This window comes from Neolamprologus brichardi, chromosome 16 (genome assembly GCF_056152115.1).
Source record: "Neolamprologus brichardi isolate AB-2024 chromosome 16, ASM5615211v1, whole genome shotgun sequence".
Classification (NCBI taxonomy): domain Eukaryota; kingdom Metazoa; phylum Chordata; class Actinopteri; order Cichliformes; family Cichlidae; genus Neolamprologus; species Neolamprologus brichardi.
The window spans coordinates 30,718,982-30,739,363 of NC_142119.1; the positions used below are offsets into that span (position 1 = coordinate 30,718,982).

The window sequence follows — 20,382 nt, forward strand, 5'->3', positions numbered from 1 at the left end:
GATTTTATTTTGGGGAAGAGGGAACACTTGCAATGACAATCAGGGTGAGAAGGGCAGTGAATGAAGATGCTGGATGGGAAACACAATGGTGGAGGCTGCTTTCGTGAAATTCTCTCGATCAAATTCATGGCGCGCACTTCTATGTTAATGATGTGACTGAAGAAACAACCACTATTCCAAGTTTCAGTGTGGATCACTGGCCGGATTAAAAACTTTCAAAGTTTTTTTAATTGCAGTACATTTAATGTTGCACCATTGATGTTAGAAAGTAAAAATGGCAATAAAAGCACAATCCCAGCATATATTGAGTGTGCAAAATATTGTAATAAACAGTACACTGCTGTTTTCATGTGTTATTTTACGTATCCAGCTGTTAAATAATTGCATATCTGGAAAGTTTTTCTTATGAAAATGCATTAAGTCATATTTTTTTATACATACATAAAGTCATATTTCAGACATAATTGCTTTGTGAATGTATGATGGTACTCACAATTAGTCATTTTATTCAGTAACACCACTTGAAAACTCTAATATTGTACTGTATTCATATTAAGAATTTCATATTTTTTTTATAACTCCCACACATTTGAGAAAGTTGGATTGCTGTAACAAATTTAAAAAGTTAGAATAAATCAATAAACTTGAAGTAATGTATATAACTGTGGTTTTCTGCTCAAGACCTGACCACCTTAATTGTGTTTTTTTAAAAAAAAAAAACCCTGCCACAATCTGGATGAATCGATTAAAACAATGAAAAAGCAAAACAAATGTGCATACCAGCATTTGAAACTTCCAAAAGTTAGTAACGCTTATTAAAAGTAAAAGCAGTGAATGAGTTATTTTTTTCTTACAAGCTAAAAGAGCTAGAGAGACATTCTCTCCATAATGGCCAAAAAAACCAACATAGGTAAAAAGGGTAAGTCTTTACAATATATAGATCACAAAGCGCCACTTATAGTGTCTAGGTTTTTGAAAGCTATTGGAAAAGGCAAAGAGTATCTTGCGAAAAAAAAGACACAGTTGAAAGGGGAAGCAATTTTGAATTGAAAGACAAAAACACTTTCTGCAACAATTGTGATAAATGACAATGCGTGTGTAGCGGGGGACCTCAGAGAATAAAGAAACGGGAAAGTGCCTAGGAGGAGGAAAAATAGGGCAAATGAAGTGGCAAAGACAATCTTTGCAGACTGCACGGAAAAAAGAATATCGGTCTGTGTCTTTGTGCATGTGTAGGTGTGTATGCGTGTCTATGTGTGTGTTGGAGTGGGTGGGTGTGCATACATCTGCGTATGCATATGCAGTGGGAAAGAAGGAGGGGGTGTGTTCACTTGGAGACAGCAGGGATGGCTTATTAGGAAATCATTCCTTTTAGCCAATGGTTTTTAAGAGAGAGGCAGATGTCATTTGGCTGAGAAGTACCACCTCCGAGAGCCAGCACATCCCCTTCAGTGTAACGCCGCGCAGTGTGAGAGCACCACTATCCCTGCTGTCTCCTCTCTGGCTATTTCTCCCGTTTGGTCCACAGACACTTTCTCGCCTTCTCCCTGATTCCTCCTGCTCCCTCTCTTTCTCTGCGCTCTGCTCGCCCCTCCTCTCTCCTTGCCTTTCCCCCCTTCTCTCTCTCCTTCTTTCTCTGTGATTCTGAACCATAGACACAGATAGGATCTGTTACAGCATCAGCATCAGCAAGAGCTCAGGTAAGACCCTTTTTTCTTTTTGGTTTGTTTTTTCTTCGCTTTGCAATGAGGGTTCATAAAATTTAAAGCATAAAGCCTGATTGCTTGCTTCCCGTAGTGGACAAATTGATTTCTCCACATTTCTAGTTTCTCCTTGCTGTGTTCGCCGTGATGAATTTGAAGTGGAGGTCTGATCATTTTAAGAGAGACAGTCTGAGCAAAGTTGAGGAACTCAAATGTCATTTTTTAAGTGCTTTTATTGCAAATAAGTTGTGACAATAACAACTTCAGGAATTTCACTTCAGGCAGAGGAGTGTACCTGATAGGTAGGACTGAATATACCCTTAGATAAAAAGGAAAACATGGATATAATGTATTAAACAAAGATGAGCAATGAGGCTGAAAGAATGAGAAATAAAGCCCGCAGCATGGGACAAAACAGCAAATGGGCTTTCGCTGGTCAAAGCTGGTGGTACAAAGTGAGTTAAGAGTTAGGGAAGCTCAAGTGTTCACAGATCGGCAGGTGCCCAGCGGACGCAGTTTATCAGGACCTGTCATCCTTCCTGAACAAAGATATTTTTCTCTTTGGTATATTTATAGAGTGATCACATGTGACTTTGTGTACAACAAAGAAAAACACGATAGTAAAGCTGTTAGTGTTCTATGCAAGAACAGTTTTTCTCATCTTCAGAGTCTGTCAGAACATCTGAGGCTATACAGTATGACTGACTTGATTTTTTTTTTAATGTATTCTTTTAATCTTGGCTTAAGATGGTTACATTGCAAATCTATGCCTACTGAAATGAGCAAGTGAGAGAATCCGTAGGTTTATTCTACAACTGCGTGTTACAAGAGAAGGTTAGGTCATAGTGTTAACCATATAGTAATTGCTGGTCATGGATATAGCATTTGTGAAAACAGTTCCCTTTCAAAGTGTAATCTTTATAAATGCAAATGACTATATAAATTTGCATAAATTACAGAAGCAGACCTTGCTTTTTGCCTCCCTCATTTCGGAGATGTTAGAATGAGTTTAAGACTGCCCCATGAGCAACGCTTAGCCTTTGAAGTTTAAATAAACAATAGGACTGTGCAATTGTACTTCAACAGTGAAGCACATTAGTGTCACTTAAATCATGTCTCATGGTGGGTTTGTCTGCTTTGGAGCACCTTTGCAAGAGAGCCTTTGCTGTAATGATGAATGCTGAAAGGTGGTCTTTGCTGATAAGTAATCTTTCAAGTTCGTCTTTAGCTAATATTTTCTCGAGGACCGATGCCCTATTGGTCGTTTCTGTGGTGTAAGAATATTCATCATACTGATGAATTTAGATGAAATCTGAAAATAGCTCTGAGCAAAGTTGCGTCGGGTCTCATAAGTAATACAGCGGTGTGCTTATATTTCATTCATGACATAGTTTGCAGTGCTCTCTTGGACTGTGGAGAGAAATGAGAGAAATAGCTTTGTGATGTGAAAAGACACTGGTTGTTGAGGTGAGAGAACAACCAGATACACTGCAGTGGAAACACTAACAGCTGGAGCTGAAACTGCACTTTAATTTATGGACACACACAGAAAACGTGCTCATTTTAACCAGACTTGCCATATTCCACAACAGTTCTGAGGCATGTATGCTGTTTGCTTGGCAATGCAACCCACACTGCACACAGCAACGAGGAAAGGCATGGTATGGGCTTTTTTGACATCTGTTAATGATACAAAATCAGTGACAGAACTACAAACCAAGAGATGTAAACGTCTTTTGTGCAGTATGTGTTGTATGTTGGCCATATAGGTTACCAAATGTGTTAATGTTTTCTAGAGCAAAAAGAAGCTGCCTCAGCTTGCCTGACACAGCCTCTTTCATTAACCCAGCATTCAGCTGGAGACCCAGAAAAATATCCGCGTTTTGAGGAAATGAGAGACAGAGAAATGGGGAAGCTGGTGCCTTTTCAGTCCGCTGAGGGTTCTGTGCTGACAGCTACACTCCGTCTTTTTTTCTGGTTGGTTGTGAGCTGCCCCAGGTGTGACAGGCAGCCGGAGTAATGGGGGACATTTGACAGATGCATATTTCCAGCCTTGAAAGCTTCATATAAAGAAGATAGACGGCATGGATTCAGGCTGAGCGTGGGACAAACTGTTGGGCTGTGAATCACCTCAATGAGTGCGCCGCCTCTCTGCTCGATTGATCCGTCACGTGACTCTCACAAGCCTTCCAAGTTACTAATTGTATCCCCACCTGATTATTGATTGAAATATGAGGGTGGTATATTGGACTCAAGGAGGCAGGCAGAATGTTGCGCCCACTTAGACTGGTGGAGGTGGCTGAATTACAGACAGAGGGACCCCACAGATTTCACTGGTTTGATTTCAAAAAAGAAATATTTGGAATGAAAAGTCTGACTTCTGTGTAGGTTGTGTGTGCATGTGTCTGCATGCACATGTGCATGGGGTTGAGGTATCACTTGTGTGCTGGATCCATTTTTGCAGCATCGTGGGAGAATTGTACTAATAATGCTGGCTTTATGCGATAATTAATCTTTTACAAGGCTATAAGGGCACATAACTAGGAGTCAAGGTAGGAGGATTAGATTACAGTTTGTAAAGTAGATGGAAGCGTTTCTTGGCAATCAGACTTCATCTGGCAGTCAGTCAGCCCAGGGAAACGCTAACTGAGCAATGAATTCTCCAATTTAAGGTATATTTGTCTCCATTGTGCCCCTATGTCATTTAAAGTCCCTGTATAATTTTAATTTACAGATTGGCCCATTTTTACTTGTTAAAGAACACATGTTAGGTGCTTTGAGCTAATATGCTCACAGGGATACTGACATGTTTGGCTATTAAAGTAGATGTCATGTTTGCCATGTTCACCATCTGGGTTTAACATTATAGCATACTAGCGTTTGTGCTCAACTCAAGCACAATGAAGCTTCTTCTTCTTACTATTCTGAATGTCTGTACATGGCAATCCATACAATAGTTGCTGTCTGACTGATCACCATATTGAGATGAGCTGAAGGTACATTTCCACTCATGCGTGCGTCTAGAAGATAGATGCAGCCAACATAAAGTCACCCATTGGTTTTAGACTGCACATTTTCACCGCTCAGCACCTTGTTAAGTTTTCAAAGGCAGATGTTGCTATTAGAGATGGCACGATACCACTTTTTTATGTCCGATACCAATACCGATATCATAAATTTGGATATCTGCCGATACCGATATGAATCCGATATAGTGTGTTTTTTATTCAATAAAACGTTTTTTTAATATCTTGCTGCATTTTGTATAAGTTTATACTCAAGTTCAAATAAATAACAACACGAAAGCTATTCTGTTATACCTGTATGTAAAAAATACACTGCACCCAAAATATTTCATAGTTCAGCAATACTGATCTAATAAAGTTAAACCTGCTCCATCCTCCCTATTCTGGTATTTTAAAGAGTACTTAGCAGAAATATTAAGCAACCTAACTAATAGGGTTGCAAACTCCCAGCAAAAAAAAAATAGGGAACCACCCTCCACCTCATGATGCTTAATCGATGTAATCAAATTTAATTTGATGCAGGGGGAAAATGCACAGAAATAAATTATTTTTCAAGAATAATTAAATAGATTCAACATCTTTCTTCAACAAAATTGCAGACTGCACAGATGGTGTCTTCCCAAAGGAAAAAGTACTATAGCTTACTATGGTATATTAGAATTAACAGTTACTATATACAGTAATGGACTTATATATATATTTTACATCAGGTTAAAACTTTCGGTGTAAGAGAGATAATTATTTATTAAAAGCTCGACATTTTAAATGAGAATAAGAAAGAAAAATATGTCTTTGTGCCCCCTTTTCCCTGTTCATGCCCTGTCGGCCCCCCTGGCTAAACTTTGCTAGATCCGCCCCTGCACAGTTACCAGCCGTCAGCTGTAGAAAAAGATCCTGGTCTAGAAAGTAATAATAAATAAATTCTAACAACAGCTTATCAAGCTTAAACGTGCTGCTGTTGTTCAGCCGCTGGTTTCCTCTTTCTGGTGAGAAGTGGGCCAAAAACAAAGAAGAGAGACGGACTCGCGACAGAAAAGCCGATCAGCTGATCATTAAGCAGTTTCATGATTGAAGTAGCAGCAGGAGAGGGAGGGGGAGAGAGGCAGTCACTCCATATATCGGTTGTTAAGCTTAACGCTGGAACGCTTTACAAACATTCAGAGATGAACTTACACACTTGCTTTACTTCTCTCTGGGAAAACTTCCTCGGAGATGAAATGCTGGTTTGGTAGCAGGCTACAAATACACACAGCCGCTCTATCACGTGATGCACACTGCTGCAACGTGCTATGGTTATGAGCCGGGTTACGCCGTGTAGCAAGTTTTGTGAGGTGCTTTTTTGATATTTAATGGATCGGATTACATTTTTTATTTCTCGCCGATATCCGATCCAAGAATTTGGGTCAGTATCAGACCGATACCGATACGTAATATCGGATCGGTCCATCTCTAGTTGCTATATTGGGATAAGATGTAGTGATAAGCTATCAGCTTGATTTTAAAGCTGCATGGGTGGACATGAAGGTACAGACATCTAATAAGCACAAAGTAAGAGGTTAAAATACTAGAACTTCACTTAGCAAACCTTTGTGGATGGTCTGTACCACAGCAGGCAGTGATTTTGTCAGATAGGTCCATTAAAAAGCTCCAAAGGCCACCAAAGCGGCAAACATGGTGGAAAGGTCTACCAGTGTCTCCCATTAGTGGACGTTGAGTGCATCAGATACCTTTAGCTACAGCAAACTGATTGGCAGGTTTCCCCAAAACAAAGTGGCCATGCCCATAGCCCACAAAAGTACAGTGCAGTTATATTACAGTTATTATGAAGGAAGCTATCCATAGAGATGCCCAGTTTTGTGGACCATGTAAGTCATATATGAAGCATGTAAAGTTTCTTAACCTTGTAAAGATGTCATTTTAACAAAGGAGTCTATGGCAATGGACTGTATTTAGGAGGCAGACTGAACTAGATTTCAAAGGATACACTTATTGGTATTTTACATTGGCTTCCTTTTTCAGTCTTGGGAGTTGACCAACAAAATCATGCACAGACCAGCCACAACATTATAACTACTGACCAGTGAAACAAATTATCTCATTATAATGCAATGTTCTCCATGTGTGCTGGTATTCATGTGGCTGACCACCCACTGAAGGATTGTTCCAGATCAATCACACTCCCACAGCATTGACATTGACCCAGCCTTCAAACTCCCTCGATCCCAATCTGATCAATTATCTGCAAGATGTAAGCCAGATCCACAGAGGCCCCATACTGCAACCAGGAACCGAAGGATATGCAGCCAAAAGCCTGGTGCCACACACACCACAGGATATCGTAGACCCACTGTGTCCATGCTCTGATGGGTCAGAGCTGGCATAAGAAACATGTGAAAAAGATAGCAGGTGGTTTTACCGTGGTCGATGATTGACGATTACACACAAACTAGAAAGATCACGTTTAATAAAATACAGCTAAAAATATAATTTAAGAAACGTTCTCCAAAGTTTTTGTGTCTCAGCCCCACATTCTGTTCAGACAGACTGTTGTTAAGTAACTCTATAGAGGAAAAACTGCAGTCAGTGATTGCAACTTAACTGAGTGCAACTTCTCCACTGTGTAGGTGTATGCTGTATTTGAAAATGCCTATGGTGTTTCAAATAATATAGATAATCAAAGTGATATTTATGAACAAATTTGCATTAAAATATTTCTTTTGACTAAATCACAGTGATCACAGTGATCACAGTTTCTCCGTCTGTATAGCAAGCACATGTGGCCACTTCCATTTGTATTAAATAATAAACATAAGTTCTCTTTTGAAGTCATGAACTGTGAGCAAGTGTTCTGGGCTGCAAGTAAAATGTTACACAACTGTTTTCTTTATGTGAAAGCGTTGGCACTATAAAACGATAAAGGACAGATGGCTTAGTGCATACTTCTTTATCGCTAAGGGCTCTTCATATTACAGTTTATTCTGCCGTAATATGATGCAATGAGAGTGCTGAGCAAGTACAAAGTTATTTGTCAATTACACCTCCCTGTTAATAGGATTAGATGCATCTGAAAAGCTCTCAAAAGCGTTGTTTGCAGTGAATATGCTGTTCACAACTGTGACAGAGAGGCACGGCTCATGCTGAGGCTATGAGCAATAAATTGTGACAATGTTTTGGAGGAAAGTTGATTATTGGTTGTAAAGAGTCCATCAGTCTGTATATGTGGGTTTTTTGTACTATTTTAATTGAAATACTCAGACAAAAATGATGACGTAATTTCACAGTTGGTCAATTAGGAATACTTTCCCAGGATGGATACACTGTTGTGTGCTCAAATGATATATATGCATAATCACTTTAATCAGTCAGTTGATAGTCAAGGCATGCATTTAACTGGATAACCTCTCTGTTATTTTTCATTTTGGTTTATTAAAATTAGTGAACAACAAGACAAACATGTGCACATATGTTCCCAACATAATACTGGATGGTTGTATTGACCATCTCAACAGATTGTTAGAGATTCTATAAAATAGTAGAAATTCCCTCAAAGAAATCTTTTTCTTTCTGTCATCGGTGAAACCAAATTGGCCTTTTGAAAGTATGTCCATTAGTTTGTTTGTTTGAAGTAAAGAAAGTCCTGTTTTTTTCCTGATTGAAATGCAACTGTGATACATATTTAAAAAAAAATAGCAGACATGTTTTTGATTTTATTTTCCCCTCTTAATGCATTCACAAACCAAAGCAAAAAAGGCATCCCCTTGAATTTTTTAAAAGCTATTTACTATATATGATAGATCTGCATTAAGAAAATATAACCTATCTCCTTTGATGGTTTAATTTGACTACTTTGTGGAGAGGACTGCCAGGATGTGTTTTGACAATGTCTTCATCTCGAGAAATATCAAATCACAGAAGTTCAAAAGCAGTTTGTAACCAACAGGAACACTTTAGGGGTTTGGTATGCCTGCAAAATGTTTCTGGGCTGTAATATATTTCCCCCTTCACTCACTTTACTGCTTTACACCCTTTTCACATGAAAAGCGACACCCGCTACTATTCAATTCATTTTTAATGAGAAGCATGTGGGCAGTGAGGGACTTGTGTGCACGCACCGTGGAAGCATGGGATTTATCACAATTGTCAGAGATCACATTTTATGTTGAGGTCACGAGAAGGAGGAAAATTTAATTTTGGCCGGGTTGGACTGCCCCGGAGCTGTAATGTACATATTTAAATTTACAGGGATATAAACTAAAAGGCACATGTCAGTAAAGGGAGGCTCAGCGAGCTGTTTGTTCTGAGACGAGAAGAATGTACTCTTGTGACCGTGTCCTCTGGTAATGTTTTGTGTAAAGGCAGAGTACTATCAAAGCAGCTCTTATTGTGTCAACAGCTAGCAATATTGTAAATGTGTGTGTCAGTGAAAAACGGTGCAGCAATAAAGTAGAAATGTGATATCCTGATTGCACAAACTAAATATTGCAAACGGTTAGCTTGAATGTTGATGCTAGCCAAAGTTAGCTATCTTTAGCAAATTAGCTGGTGGCAGAATTGAGCATGATGTCGTTTATATATTGTTATGGACTGCTCTAGTAAAGTGAGTGGAGAATGATTGAAAACATCCCTTCATGATGGTTTGATTACTCTGCTGTTCCCATGGTTACTTCATTGCACATGTACTGTATCGATACCCCAGATGGTGTGTTTGTTTCTCACATGCAGCAGGATGTGGACCTCAGATTGGAGACTGCTTCCATCTGAAAGCACCTTTCTCATGACACATGCAGTTATACCATTAAGCTAGCTGCCATTTATTTTAATTTGAGCATGTGTGGGCCATTCATGGAAAAGTAATTCATATTCCACCCTGCTTTGCAGCTTCCCTGTGATGATTCCAGGATATGTTTTCAATTCCAATTCTGAGTATGGCCTTTAAAGAGTTACATAACTTTAAAAAACTCTTTCCTCCTAGGTATGTACTTACACCCTGCTGTCTTCAGGTGGCTTGAAAAGAAACGCTTGTTTGCTGTGTGAGTTTTAATTCTTCTTTTTCTACATTATCACGTGGGATTGTATATAAATATCATGCTATTTTAGGCGCATCTGGTGCTTCTTTAAGCCTTTTCTTGCCATTTTATGTTGGCATCCGAAATATTTTGGGTTAGGTCAGGTTGGGGTTGAGAATTTAATGCCATAACATGGCACATTAAAATCAAAAACATTGTGATAACACAAGAAATGTCTTGCTGTTATAGTTATGTACCATTTTAAGGTACAAGTTTGGGAAAAAAAATATTGCATGTCTCTCCTTTATGTTAGAGAGCTGCAATTTTCAGCTTTTTCAAAGCAATTGCTATTTTAGCTCGTGATTAGGGTTCAGCATTTTTTTAAATATCTATGGAGAGAATGGAAACCTATACTTAACAACTGAACCAAGTGGTGGTTCTATATTTCAGCTCCACAAAAAGAATATTCTCACATCTAGTGCAAACATGCTGTATGCACAGAGTATAAATTAGAGTTACAGCTGCTACATTCATCTGGGGTAACCTGCATTACGGCATAAACTGTTCGGGAAGAGTAATAGTGAAAGAAATGTGTTCATTTACTGCAGTTTATATAAGCAACTATTTGTCTGATTGCTATATTCATGAGCTCTTGTGATATTAAAATGTAGTTTTTTTACACTTCTGGCACAGTGGTTAGTACTGTCTCCTCAATGGAAGACGATTTGAATTTGCTGCCGAGGACTTTCTGTGTGGAGTTTGTGTGTTCTTCCTGTGCCACCAAAGACATTTATGATGGATCAATTGGCAGTGAGTGTGAGTGATTGCCTGCTTCTCTGTGTGAGGAACTAGTGACGCCTTTTGGGAAATATCAGTTTAGATGGGACATCGGCATTGGCTTCACAACCCTGCGACCTTAGTTAGATAATCACCTAAGAAAATCCACAGATGGATTTTCATAAATCATAAGAGCTTAACAAACTGCTTTGATAGTTATCCCTGAAAAATGGAGATATGAGTTTGGTTTCATTTTAGGGTGAATTCTAGATTACTTAAAAACCTTGCAAGCATTTGGCTATATATATGCAGGTTATCCTCAAAGATTACTTTTAAAATATGCACTCAGATACCTCAGTTTCAAAACTGTGGCTGCTAGAAACGTGTTTTTTTTTTAGAGCCAGACGTGAGCACATTCTTGCGAAGGCAGAATGCTAAGTTACAACAGAGAGCCTAAAAGGTGCATCCACATCCTGTATGTTAGACAGAAAACCAGTTTGAACCGGGTTGTAAACATGCTTATTCCTGCTGCAAAGTTAGCCATTTTTACATGGAATTCTGTGGGGACGGACCTGCTTTTAGAGCCAGCGTGATATGGTTACTCGTGACAACTAAAGTTTTTGGCACTTCCACATTGTCTTCATTTCTAACCCCTGAGAGGTTGCTGCTGTGTTTGCTTGCTGAGTAACTGGAGCTTCCAGTGAGTCATTTATCTTGCTACATTAGCAGCCATACCGTAGATATGTATACAGACTTGCATCATGGTGGAACTTTTATGAGGTACAATACTGTAAAAGGTGACTTTAAACAACACATTCTCACTCCCAAAGCGTAACATTTTACGCTAGGTGACAAATCGTCAACATATTACGTTTTCGGCTACCCACCACGTTCCTGAATGATGACCTCGGAAAAATGAGGAAATATGAGAACCGTATGGACTCAATCTACACATGTTCGCTCTTTTTCTTCAAATCGCTTAGAAACACGCTATTTAACATAATTAAAGTTCTGGTTAAGATCAGGAAAAAGGTTACGGTTAGGGCTAGGGATAAGGTTAGGTTTAGGGCTGGAATACAGGGCTGGAATACAGGGCTGGAACGTCTATTACCGCGGGAGCGTCATTGCACTGGATTTCAGCCATAACCCGCCGCGTACCATAAGAACGCCGAAGGTCTCCTTTCGAGTTCCTCAGGAACGCCGCGGGACGTGACAAAACGTCGGCATGTTACGCCTCGGTAGTGAGAACGGGCTGCTTTAAAAATGTAATTTTCCCCCCAAATGGTTTATTTTGTTGCTGCTTCTTTAATTTTCTATAAAAAAATATGTGGTTGAATTAGGACCCTAACCCATTCACAATTAAACTACCAAAGTGTGGCTCTTGGAAACAATTGTTTCCTCTTTTGACCTCAACTTAAAAAATGTACCCTTTTTCACCTAAGCTTAAAAACACCTGACTCCATTAAAATAAAGAAATCCTTCTTAGAGGAAACCACTTAGAAAATGCTACCCTTGACATGGTTAGTGGTGATGATTTCATGCTCCTATTCCTCTTCACATCAAACTGATAGAGGGTAGGATGGAAGCTATTATTTGGACAGAAGAATCATAATTCTCTGCAGGGCTGTTGCTACTTCACATTGCTACCCAAAACACAAACACTTTTTTTTTTCCCAGAGTCTATTGAATTTGCTGACCCCCAACACCCCAACAGTTTTCAATTACATTAGCCCCCACCCTGCAATCCACTTGGAATACAAATGCAGAAGCTTGAACAAGCCTTCTCTTAAGAGTCTTTGTCAAGTAGCCGGCTTATTTGTCTATAGTTCTTTCCATCTGGCCACACAGGTTATTCGTTGGCTGTTTTGTAGTTGTCAGGCAGCTGAAGGAGTCTGTCACAAAACCCAGTCAGCTCACTGGCCTTTAGCTTAGATCTCCTGCTTTTCTCACCCCAATTAACTTTGGATCACTGGCTATATTCACTAAATCTTCCTTGCGCGTAATAGAATTAGTGCAGCAATACAATTCGTTCTTAATGGTCAAATGTGTCTTTTTCTTGGCCTTCTGTACAGACATTCTGTCTCAATTGGCGTTTTTTTCTTTGGTTATTCTGCTGCTGTCTTTGAGGTGTCAGCGGTAATTACATTTAATGAGGAAGGAATGGAGTTGTTCACCTGAACAAAACGCACGACCTCTGATAAAAGAATGCCGTTTCTGCTTATGAAAATGTGCAGTCAGTCAGTCAGTCAGTTGCGATGCTACTCTGAGATTCGTTGTTTGAATCGATTTTGAACAGTCTTTTGTGCAATATGGATTCAGAAAGAGGCGATGTCACAACTAATGACTGGTAACTAAAGGGAGCGTGTACTTTAAGACTTAGTAATGTAGACTGAAGAGGTGAGAGTGAGCTGCTTAAGATCAACGTTCTTTTGATTTGCTGAGGCTCTTTTAAATGCTGCTGTTGCATCTTGTCTGATTTACCATGATAAGAAGCTGTCTTCAAGCTGAAATTACTAATGAGATGGGAATATTTTTTTAAAAAGTATATTAAGAGAAATCCGGTGTTGCTCACTTGGTGTTACCACAGCCAAATATGATTTCCCTTGCAATGCATTTACTCTCTATCTCATCCAGCGACTTAGTATTTGCAGTGATCTGTGGTGTGAGTGGAAACATCATCTGACGTGAAACTGAAAGATAAAGAAGTCCTAAGGCAGATATATTTCATCACATTTCTGAATCTTTACATTTTAATTAATTAATGCTTATTATAAATGCTAATTATACTGATGTTACATAGACTGCTGTGTACTTTATGTCTCACTTTAAAAAAAGTCAGAATTTCATGTAATTTTTAAAGTGGTCTTGATCAATATTTCTTTGGACTTTTTGAAAAGTTTTCAGTGTTTCTTTGGACACTGGCTACTTTTTCACTCACATTCAGTCGAGTGTTTGTACCTGATCATTTTCACAGAAATGTTTATCTACTTTCTTAAGCCACTTATCATTCTTTTAACGCATCAATCTGCACCTGAGGAATGAATGAGTGTTGTGTCTACACATAATAGACAATCTGGCAAACAACCAATTTTAGATTTAGATTTAGGAGCTCAGCTTGGTGTGCAGTGTGTCTTTAAAACAAAAAATGAGGAAACTAGAGGAGAGGAGGAGAAAGAATCTATCAAAGACCTGACACAGAAGCATCTGACCTTTCAGTCAATCCATCCACTTCATTGAATTGTCAAGAAGTCATGCTGAAGGAAGGGTAACAGTGAGGCCAAGATATGCCAAATCATAAATAGAAGAAGAGAAAATAAGCAGCAACAGGTCTCATGGAGTGATGAATCCAAATGTGAAAATATTTGTTCAAATGAATTTTTAGTTAAAATCACTGTTAGTATGTATGGAAGAGGTTATAAAAGAGGTACAACAATTATTATCTACACCCATCCATTGGTATGGTCTGTTTTTGATTAGTTTTTTTGGTTTTAGTTGGGAGTTAGTTTTGTGTTACTGCTTCCTGTTTTATTTTGATAGTAGTTTGTCTCGTGTGCCTTGTATTTAGTTTTACTTTCCTGCCTTGTTCTAATTAGTTTCAGCTGTGTCTCGTCATCCTCCCGTGTCCACTTTCCTTGACAACCTCATGTGGGAGTATTTAAGGCCAACCTTTCCCTTTTCTTGTTTTCAGAGAGTCTGTTAATCCTTTAAAGCCGGTCGGAGCGGGCACGCTCTGTTTTGCGTAACTATTTTTAAATCCCGGTAGCTCTGCAACCGCGTAAGCTAGCGCAATAATTTTTTTTGCATATGAAACCGGAGGAGTTGTACTTACATCTTATGCCATCAGCGTGTCCTAGGTCACAGTTTCCTTCCACATATAGCTTTGCAAAAACTGCATAAAAAGCACTTGCAGCAACAAAAACATAATATTCCAGAAACACGCTTTGCCGATCCGATCAGCTGTTCATAACACTTCCTAGTTGGAATAGACGTCAGTGCGAACTTTTGCATGTCCGCCATTACCTGCCCGAAACCGGAAGTGACGTCATTTTCGCGGAAATGTAGTTTTTTTTTACCATCAGGCCCTTATGAACCTATACTGGTGTTTTTACAAGTTATCTTTGACTTTATGACTTTCTGTGTCGTTTCTGGGAAGCTTAGGACTCATATTGCACTGCTGGAAATAGTTTATTTTGATGCATATGCTGTTTTTTTGCAAATTTGCATTATAATATTTATTTTCGTTTTTCCTGCAGTATATAAAAATTGGTGTATTTCAAAAATAAAACTATGAAGACACTCAAAATAAATTTCCTGTGGTGGGAAACTATTTTGTGCAACTTTTTTGTATTTACAGTTTTGAGGGATAAGCTTCTTAAATTTCTCTAACTAGAAATATATGTTAAAAAAGCAAAAACGATTTTCAATTTTTCTGTAGTTTATTGCACTTTTTTGCAATTTATGTAATTACTATGCTCTTAATGCAGACATATTATTAAAATCTGGGCTATAATGGTTGTATTGATGTATAGCAACTTGAAATGCTCCCCAAAATGGCTCCACAGCATGTAAAAATATAATATAAGCTCTGGCGGACTTGGTTCTATGGTAGGTCTTAAAGGGTTAATCCTCCTTGTGTGTTACTGGCTTGTGTTTTGAATTCGTTTTTTTTTAGCACTTTTTCCCAGTTCTTATTCTGAACTATGTATAAGGTCCTAAATATGTATAATTACATGAGCAAGAGTAAATAGTTAATTTGCTGTAGTTTAGAGGCAAACTGTGCATCTATGTATTTGTCATTATTGATAAATAAAGTAGGACAAGCTCAGTAGAAAGGGAGCGTTTCCTCAGCATACAATAGAGTGGCTCATGGATGTGCGTGCTTTTTCTTAACACTATAATTGTAGCTTTGGCTACACAGGTAGTATGTATTTAGTACTGGAGCTGCAAATTGCCATTGCAAAAAAATATTTTTTGCTTAATGTATAGCTGTATGTTAGTGCTTTATGCAAGCACAGATATATATGGTTATATTGGTCAAATCCACATAGTCCATATAATCCTATTTCTTCATTTACTTAATTGCCATCCACATTGCTAGTACGGCGTCATTATGCATAAACAGACAAAAACACCCACACACAGATGTACATTCCATTAAACAACCCTCATTTTTGTCTGTCTTTGAATATTGCATATATATAACATGAGTATAATGACAACGAGAACTCAACTTTCTTAAAAGTTTTGAAAAATCCATGTAGTGTTGTCCTTATCTTCCTGGACTCCTTCTCTGTGTAGATACACTCTGTCTTCATTCATTCTACATGTAATTAACGGTAGATAAGCGAACATTTTAAAAACATCTACTGATTCACTTATTGCTGTTTGGGTCTTGTGTTGACATGTGGATGAGATGCTGCGAGGATGCGTTTTTAACAATCGTATTTCACCCTTTTGCCCTGACACCTGAGGTGCAAGAATCAGTGTTGCATTGTCACGATGCTGCATTGGCCCTTTGCTCTCCACAGCAGCTGCCCGCTTCAAAAGGCCGCCTGTTGATGTGCTCTGCTCTCTACAGGAGAAGCTCCTGTGATAGTTCATTATTTTATTACACTTCAACCTGCAGCAACAGGCTGTGAGACATGTCTCTCCTCATTGGTAGTGCTAGATACAGTTTCTCTGCTCTTTTGCATCTAATTAGGACAAGCTGTGTGCCTCCAAACAATGGGATAATGGCTGGCACTCACTGGCTGTGCTGGTGCTGAGTGCCTTCTGGCCAAGCACCAGAACCTTGGAGTGGAAATCTCTCCTTACACAAATGTGGCACAGTTACGAGTGCCAGGGTATGCTGGTGCTTATTGGTATCCACATCACATCCACATCATGGACTCTGGAGGAGCTTTAGACTGTCTGGTGTTTTAATTGTTAAATATTTTACTCCGTTTATAGCTCATGAAGATTTGAGAAGAAAAATATTTGTTGTGGCACAGTTGTCTCACAGAAACAAGGTCCTGGTTTGCAGCTTTAGGTTGGCTGCAACCTTTTTGTGTGCACTTAGCACGTTTTCCCTGTACCTGGATGAGTTGTTTTCAGATTCCTTCCACAGTCCAAACATAGCTTGTTAGGCTAATTGGTGATTCTAAATTGGCTGTAGGTATAGATCTGACAATGTATCCCTATCTGCCTGAGTTCACCCTGTGATGACCTTACTTCCTTTCCAGGGTGTACCCGCCTTTCACCTAAGGGTCAACAACAGGTGACCCCCCCTCCACCCCCTCCTTGACCCTGAACTAAAGAAAGAAAGTAAAGAAAATCTAAACATGATTAGTTTGTTGATTTATATTTCCACATGAAACCGATTTTTTTTAAAATCCTGTTGTTTCTAAAAACCTGATTGACATTTGCATTTCAGTATCACAAAATAATAAAAAAAAAAAAAGTCCTCTATTCATATCATGCTGCTGTATAATTTTGTTTAATCAAAGGCAATTTAGATTTTTAAGAGACGTGCGGGACCCTTTGTTGTGTTGATGAATGTTTAGCAATGAATTGCCTTCATCAAAGAGATGTAACATTTTAAATTTTTAAAAAAAGAGCTATGACATTCTGTCATCTATCTGCAATATGTCATCCTCAGCCTCAGTAAATAATACAACGGTACAAGGATTAGACCACTTAACGTTTCAAATGTGCCGCCCTGTGGATTTTCTTCTCAAATAGCTTTTACTTTCCTGGAGCAAACCCTTTCTCGTGCTCATAATAATTGTTTTTTTTTCATAGTTTTTCATTTGCCTATTGATGTTATTCTGAAATGGATTGAAAAAGACATTTAAAAATGAGAGATTAAATATGTCTGGATAATATGTCTGGATCATTCTTATTTATTATCTTAAATAAGGTATATGAGGCCATATATTATAAATTGTATAATTTGCAACCCAGCGTTTTCGGGTGCATAAATTATATCTTTTGTTATTTATAAACAAGCTATACACCGAGCACCCCTTAAATGAAGAAGCAGGTTGTAATAGCATGTTAGGGTGCAGAAGCTGTAATGTTTGATGGTGTGGCAACATGTGAATTGCTTAGTGCCACTGAAAAGAGTTTTAGCAGAGAAAGGTGTTCTACAGAGGACTGGAGGCTTCTACACTGGTGTTTTGTTCTCCCCTGCTTAACATTGTTTTCCCAATGGCAGGTCTCCATACATTGCCTTGTCATGCATAAGTGTCTTCATTAGAGCAGCGTCAGTGCAGTTGTCTCTGTTGTGACAGCTCTAGTATCACAACAAACTGAAGAAAATACTGTCTTGGACTCTTAACCCTGTAAGACCCAACCCATCAAAAAATTCTGATTTATTTGGAACTCAGATGTTTTTTAACCCTTATAACAAAATACACTTTTTTCTTTTGCTATATCTTGTTGTGTACGATATATTTTTATTATACATTTATTATATTTTTTGTTACATGTTTTTGGGAACTTTTTTGTTAACAACAACAATGTTAATTTTAGACAAAAAAAACATTTTGAAATTATAGCAAGTATTGATCATGCCGATGAGATAGAGGTCTCAGAAACTCATGTTTCAAATATCAACTCATGTAAACTCTATGTATCATCTATCAAGGGCATTATAGGCTTAAATTCTCAGGGAAGAAGACCATTAGTTTAGCAACATAACGTAGTAACAACCATGTAAAGAGTCAGCGCGAAAAAGAAATCAGTAGTGATGCACTTGGCCAGTTGCTGACAACTCATCCTACTCTTTACCTGATTTCGGAGAGATAATCGGATGCATTTTGACCCCTGAGCATTGCTATTCTAATGTTAATACTCTCATAAATGCTCTGATCCATGAATGGCTAAACAACTAACTTCTCTTGTATTATAACTTAATCTTAATCTTGAATCTGTTTTTCTTAAAATGCTTTAATGCCAAGTAAAATCCTGCTTCGAGCAAAACTTGTGACTCAGCTGTAGGACTGTCTACCCATAAGGCACCACTCGCATCATGAGGCCAATCTGGAAAGCGAAACCTAATTTTAATCTTTCAATTATTACATTGCTCTGCATTATTTAGATAGAAATATTACTAAAAACTGGTATTTTTTTAGTCATTGTTGAATTAATTAATCAATTGGGCTTTTAACGATCTAATTTATGCATATAAAGGTTACAATGTTAAATTGCTTGTTTTTAATGGGAGGCTGTGCATTAACTTTATACTTTAACTTTTTAATTTTTGGTTTTACAGAGAAAAGCTGCAATTAGGTTTGCAAATCCTAGCTTAATGGACAGATATAGAAAGAGCTATAGATGAAAGCGTACACTGCTGAACACATGCTGCCTGTGGAAATTAGTTTTACAAATGCTAAGAACATGCACTCTGTATTCTTATCAAACCCAGGAGGGCTCTTCAATATAAGGCTGCAAACCTTGATGAGTAATGCCTCCTCCAAGTCATGGTCACACTGCATGTTCTATAAGATATAACTGCTCTTTGCTCTCGTTAACAATAACCACATCTGCCATTTTTAGCAATGACACTGGAAAAGATCAAAAATATATACGTGATATATGTTGTGTGTGTTAACAAACCCAGTAATTCACAATCAAATAGGAAGTAGATATCCTTGTAGGTACATACGCATGAAAATTCTGGTTTCTTGGATACTGTCAGGGTTCCTGGGTCGGTGACCCAGTGTTTTCAGTTTTCCCACATCAATGTTTTCACTTCCTGTTTTTTCTTGTCTCTCGTGTCATTAGTCAGATTATGTTCAGCTCTGTACTCACCTGTTTCCAATCATTGTCGTCATTCAACCTGTGTATTTAAGTTCCTCGGTTTCACCAGTTCTTTGTCGTGTCATTGACGTTCGTGTGATGTTATGTTGTCGTTTCCACCTTCGTTCAGTCAGCCAGCCATTCAGTCTTTCAGTCAGTCATTCAGTCAGTCGTCCAGCCAGCCATTTCCTTCCTCTGTTCTGTTTGTTCACTCCATCGATAATAAAACACCAACCTTCACCTACCTACCTGTGAGTCCAGCGTTTGGGCCTCCTTCTCTCATCCACTCAGCAACCCCTGACAGATACAAACACTGAGCGTGAACTTATTAAGAAACCACATGTTTGTTCTTTCTTGGAAACATCATGTGCATCAACTTTAGTCATGGCAATTAAAATGTGTCATTGTAATAGCTCTCACAAAGATATAAATAGTTTACCAACATTATGTAAAATAGAATACAAGTTTTTCTATTCTGTCGTGTCAAGAAAAATATGTAAAGGGTTATCAGCACATTGCTGGTGCTACAGTTGAATAATTATTTAGAGTAAATAATAACAGCTGAATAAGATTCCAGTGGGCACAACCTAAATAGAAGGACAAATGCTTTATTGCTGCTGTTGACAACACTTGCAGCTTTTTGGTCAGTGGCTCACACCGGACTTCAAGGTGTTGTTTCTAAAGCAAACCATATATTGACAGATGATGTCATCACAGTCGTGGCCTATTGGGAAATCTAAAAAAAAAAAAGAGGTAAAATCTAAAAAAACCATAACAGTCCCTTTGGAGACTGTCCAAAGTGCCAAATGTTGCTGATGGAAAACCAAAGGTACACTGATTGGCATACAAGTGCCACATGGCAGTTCTAGTTGATTTATTCATGATTCTATAAAAATAAGATATGTTCACATTAGCATACTACTTGACAGAGTCACGGCTTAATCCTCAGTGCCAGTTCCAAGTTGTCAACTCCAAAAACAAGATGCAGCAACCCCTGCAGCCAGCTTACAGTCTGCCTTTACTTACCATCTATTTGACATTTTACATATAAAACTGTGCATTATTAAGTCGAAAATAAAAAAAAATTAA

General features: G+C 38.3%; 1 protein-coding gene across 1 annotated transcript in view; it reads left to right on the forward strand.

The window, feature by feature from the left end:
- Positions 1 to 1,481: 1,481 nt before the first annotated feature.
- Positions 1,482 to 20,382, forward strand: part of thsd7ba (thrombospondin, type I, domain containing 7Ba) — a 196,442-nt gene continuing 177,541 nt past the window's right edge. Inside the window, exon 1 of the mRNA XM_087829901.1 lies at positions 1,482 to 1,700. The gene's annotated coding sequence lies outside the window, so the exon portion shown is untranslated. The remainder of the gene's footprint in view (positions 1,701 to 20,382) is intronic.